Below are 6,000 nucleotides of genomic sequence, written 5' to 3' on the forward strand. Positions count from 1 at the left end.
GGGGCCCTGACGCCGCCACACCATGCCACCTGTCACTGGAGTCAGTGGTTCGACGATATATGAACGCATGGTCAGAAGTCTGTCACCCTCGACATCGGCTTGTGATGGACATTCCGCGAGATATTCGTAATCGCCGGCGTACATGTGTCAGTCATCGGTGCGGATTTTCTCTGGCGCTTCAAGCTTATTGTGGGCCTTCAACATGGCCGTCCCATGGACTCAGAGATGGTTCAAGGTGTGAGATCGCACGTACCAACTTTCCGTTTTGTTCAAGTTCATGCCGAAGTCTCCCCACTTCTCCAGGAATTCTCAGGCCTCTATCAAGCTCCTTCCCTTGAAGACCCAATACGTCACAACGTAATGAGTCACATCACATCGTGACGGTCGGGGCGTCTGTTCTCGCACGTCCTCGTCGTCTCGCACCTGCTCGCTGCAAAATCCCATGGCAAGAGTTCGAGCACATGCTTGAGCTCGGATAGGCCCGCCCCTCAACCGATCTCTGGCCGTCACCACTCCACATGGTGCCCAAACCCACAAGTGACAGTAGACCACACAGCCAGTGGCGTAGCTAGGTCGTCTGGCACCCGGGGCCCATAGGTCTTCTGTCACCCCCTCTCCGGCTGTAGCCGGCGGAAAGAGGGGTGTCTTCAGACGTATATGACACCCCCCCCCCCCTCAATGGCCCCTTGCACCCGGGGCCCACGGCCCCCCGGCCCCCCCTGTTGCTACGCCACTGCACACAGCAGTGACCGCCGCACTCTTAAAAAGGTGACGGTACCGGACCGCTTATCCGATAGTACGCACATACAGACTTCACTTCTTTGCTGCACGGCTGTACTATCTTCAACAAAGTTGACTTAGTGAAAGCGTACCACCTGTAGAAGCTTCTTATGTGCCGATGACCGGCATCATATATATAACACCTTTTGGCATATATGAATACATACACATGCCCTTCGGTTTGCGAAACGCCCTTCAACATTTCAACGGCTTGTCGACCAGGTGCTCCGCGGTTAGGCCTGCTGTTTCGCATACATCGACGATATTGTCATTTTCAGCCACTCAGAAGACGTCCACGAAGGTAATCTCCGTCAAGTTGTTGAGCTGCTCCAAAAATACGAACTTGTGGTGAACGGACCCCACAGCGAGTTCAGCGTTCCTGCACTGGACTTCCTTGGCCATCCCGTGGATTCCCGCAGGATCTCCCCTCCCTCGGCTCGTGTGGAAGCCATCATTCAATTTCCACCTCCCTTGACAGTGAGGCAACTGAGGGAACTTACCGGCTTCGCCAGCTACTACCGACGGTTCATTCCCCGCTGCGCCGCTATCTTGCACCCGCTTCTTGCCCTGCTGTCCAATCAAAGTCGAACTCCTCCATCTACTGTACAGATCACGCCGAGACAACCGTCAGCTCCATCAAGGAAGCTCTTGCCAACACCACCCTCCTCGCTCATCCAAAGTTCGGCACCCTCGCGTCACTCATGGTTGACGCCTCAGACGCTGCTGTCAGAGCAGTACTGCAGCAGTTGGTCGATATAGTTAGGCACCTCGTAGCTTTAGTTTCACGGAATCTCTCCCCATCTGAACGCTATTACAGCACACTACGGTCACGAACTGCTGGTGGCCTACTTCGCGGTGAAGCATTTCCGCCACTCTCTCGAAGGTTCAAAATTTGACATTCTTTCCGACCACAAGCAGCTCATGTGCGCTTCGACTGCTATCAACTCTTCCCACACACCCCGTGAGATCCTCTAACTCGCCTACACTTCTTAAATTTCAAGTGACATCTGACACATACGTTCAACGCGGACAACCCCGTTGCTGACCCCTTGTCGTGAATAGAAGTCAATACGACTGTTCACGATCGTCCACTTGTGGATTTCGCGGCCAAGGCTACAGCACACCAAGGTGTCAGCGAGCTGCAGACTCTTGGACATTAACATAACTCTTGCAAGAGAGCCGGCACCACAACTCTTGCATGCGAACCGGCACCATCAGACTGAGGGAGACGAAGCTGCGGCCTCCGTATGCTGTCCGCGCTCGAGCCAGGTGGCCTGCGAGGAAAACATCGGGGCATCTGGGCATCCGCACACTGGGCTCGTGGTGCTCTACACTCGAGCGACAACTAAAATAAAGACGCGGGAAAGAGATCGCATCACGCCTTCGAACAATTACATTGTTTGAGCTGGAATATTCAAAGAGGTGGACAATGCCTGCACAAGAAATCGAAAACCATAATATACACAATTGAAGGAAATTCACTAATTAGTTACCTTTTGGCACTTATTGGAATTTTAGAATTGTAACAGGTCAGTGTTTATGAATTGTAACCCCCTGATACAATTACATTGATTCAGATCAGACGTCTGGAGATGCGCAAGCTTGCGAGCATTGTTCTTTTTGTTTGTTAGTTGCGTCAACGGTACTAAACTTTGCATCTCCGTACGACAGCCGTGCTTCCTTAGCAACACACTTAAAATAATTTGTATGCCCCTTACGTGGTATGGAAGCATCAAGAAAGTAGCGATGTTTACTCCGCATATGTTTTAGAATAATACCTAAACCATCTCTGTCATATTTTTGTTACATATTCTAAACAATCATGCGAATCGTGTACAGTGTACCATGAAGATCCCTCTTCGCGAAAATGGCAGTGCTACGCGCCAGCAGGTAGCCACAAATTAGAAAAAATAAAGAAAGAAAACCCGTGAGCCAGTTGCGTGTTGCGAGAATGGAGTTGTGCTGGGCCATTGTGCGCACTGAAGGTTCCATTCAGTCGGCGCCGCGCAGAGGCCTATTAGGGGCGCACAATGGAGGAGCCTTTCTTCGGGTGTGTTGACGCAACCCGTAGCTATCGCTGCACTGCATGTGGTTGGTGAGAGTAAACGCGGCGAGGAGGAGACAGTTCCAGTGGGGAGAGTAGCGAAAGCAAGGGAGAAATTTCGGCGGTCGCGTAGTCGTTCATCAAACGTCTATAACTTTGATAATACTACACCATTAAAAAATATTTCGGCTACATGTTCCTTGTAGAGTGGTACAGAGCTGAGCTACTACGTAGCAACTTTGCGAGCTCAGGGTGGTTTAGGGGCCCTTTAAATGTATAATGTGAGTTGAGTGAACCTGAAGATAGTTTTAGCGCCAAGAAGAAATATATTCCGCCGTCAGAGAACGAGCAAATTTCTTCGTATAAGAGCACTTCGTACAAGAGAAAGCGAAGATGAGGAACCCAGATAAAGCGGTTCATATTAGTGGTTCCTGTAGTGATCACCCGTAGTGCGATGCTGGTTGTATAAACTACAGTGTGCAAGAGCCTCAGGGATAAAGAAAATGTCTTGAAGTAAGTCTCTTACTAAGCGTTTCTTCGCTCAAATGCCTTTTCTGCGTGGCATTCACAACGCAGACAATTCTTCGCAGGAGTGAACGTGAAGTGGATAAATGGTTTGCGTCTGCAAAGGATTAAAACCAACCTGAGTTGCTAGCAAATCAGAAGTTATGAGCTTAAAATTCTGCAGCGTGCTACCCGACCATATTGAAGGACGTCACCTCATGAACCGCTTCCAGCGAAAATATCTTGAACGCACCTTACAAATTTCATGAAAGCAAACCATTCAAGACACTGCCATGCTTCTATATTGTCAAGCTTAATACTGTTCTTCTGAAGTCTGCCATATCGTAGCAACGGGTGAAAGGGCCGCAGAAATGATTTTGTCATACCTGAATAACTTCTACGTGGGCGCCACCTTTTTAAAGCATTCTCACTACTTTTATGAGAACCCAAGGCACCAGGAGAGCTGTAAGCAATGTAACGTTACGCTCCATAGCCTTCATCCTGAGAAAGTATGCCGAACTTCCGTGACTACGTTCTCGCTAAAAATGTGGGGTCTAACATCGCGAATCTGCACACGTGCTATGAAGGTTGGCGAAGTGGAGGGCTCTGCATTAATTTAGACCACCCGAGGTTCTTTAAAATGCACTCGAAGCACAGACGATTCGAACGCGACCGACATGGCAAGGATTAAACCCATCACCGCGTGCTGAGCAGGTGAATGTTATATGCCCTGAGCCAGCGGAGGCAAGTCTATCTTGTTACCTACTACAGGCACCGTTTAACATACAGGTTTGCACGCATTCTCTAATTCTAGTCCGTTCTAAAATGTGCATTGAAGTGTCTCTTACTTATGGCACATGACACTTGTTGCAATTGCTGCGACGTCGAAGTTGTAAAGGTAAAGAAAAAAAAATAGAAATTGCACAAAATTAGTGTGGCTCCCAGGACGTATTAATAGGTGACTACTGATTTACCTTCGACTTTGAGGCTCGTGCAAGCCACAGTGCAGCATGAACCTGGAATGGTCATATCTTTCTTGCTGCACATGACCTACATTGCCGTATGTTATTAATTTCTACTAGTCTCGCAATGGTCCCATAAGAGTAGCCAATAACATTCCAATAATTCCTTGAGTCACGTCCGGTGCTACATTGCATTGAAATTCATATTTTGCGTGCTCTAGATTCGATGCATCAGTACCTAAGACGCCTTCGTTTTGAAAGGAAGAAGTTGCTTGTGGTCGGTGGAAAAAAACAGCAGAAATTTCGCGACAATTCAATTATACGGGCTCACAGCCCAGTGCTCATGTTGTAACGGTGCTAAAATAGCCGGCCTTTTCTGCCCGTCCTAAAACCATGAACTCACCTTTATTAAAAATACTATATATATTTTTGGCTGAGCAGTATCACCGACTTGAACTAACTTTTCCAGTTTTTTTTTTACCTTCGCCATGAAGAATTATTGCTGCGAAGGGCCACAGGATTGTCTGCACATCCGTTCGCAGTTATATTCTTGTGTCCCAACTCGCACACTCAGAGGACGCCTCAGTTTGGTATTTTTTCCCTTCTTTGAAACCAACTCCCATCACCTCCTTCCTCAATGCCTTCTGTTTTTGATATTTGCCCAGATAGACTGCGCCCATAAAGGTACTTGCAATTATGTTCTCTATATCATATTTATCGCCCAGTTATTACTGCAGGTCGCAAGAAAAAGACTGGCCATGTTGTTTATGCTGCATACAAATTTATAATTAGAATGTGCATCTCTCAAGATCAACTTGCGTACGCCTCAAATTTCTCCCTCGAAAGATAATGTAGCCGCTGCAGCCGGATTTCGTGGCAATAACCCACGTCGTGGGCTATTGGAGCTTTTATCTTACCCAGATGGACGACAGTCAGATGACGTTCCATGATTACTGGCTACTTCCGGCAATTGGGTGCCACACCAAGGGCCTAATCGCACGCAGCAAAGACAGATACAGACAGTCTACGCTCTGCGGACGAAGCTCGCGGAGGTTGTCTGTAAGATTTCTGCAATCAAAAAATAATAAAAGAAATCAATGCAGAAAACAAGCACATAGGGGATTCTCTCTTCTCTATTTTAATTGTATTTTATTATTTACTTTTAATTCTCTCTGCTCTACTTTTTGAATATTTCCTTTATTCGTCCTTGTTGTGAGGCAGGTTTCACCTTGTTCCCTGTGCCCAATTCTCCTCGCGTGTAGGAGCCACGATATCGCAACAACTTTAATACTACCTGCTACTCGTTATCTATAACTAATCAGTTTGTTTATCCTTTTTTGTGTGCACAATGCCCCCTCGTGGGCGTGTGCCATGCATGAAGGAATCAACATAAAATCATCTCAAAGAAAACTTTTTCCACCTAAATAAATAAATAAATAGATAAATAAATAAATAAATAAATAATAATGAGAAAAAAGCAGCAATGAATGGCTTGAGTAATTCTCAGCCTCCTTAAACAGCGTTCACAACATGACAGAGCAAGAAAACATGAAAAATTGTGTATCTTTCTCAATAGAAGCAAAACTACTATACGCAGCTTAATTAGAGCTGGGGACGTACATTACACTCAAATCCAGATCTGTGATCTCAGCCGATCTCGAGGAAGACTTACTGGATCTCCCGTAATCGAAAGTAGATCTAAGCATGACA

This window comes from Dermacentor variabilis, chromosome 4 (genome assembly GCF_050947875.1).
Source record: "Dermacentor variabilis isolate Ectoservices chromosome 4, ASM5094787v1, whole genome shotgun sequence".
NCBI classification, from domain to species: Eukaryota; Metazoa; Arthropoda; class Arachnida; order Ixodida; family Ixodidae; genus Dermacentor; species Dermacentor variabilis.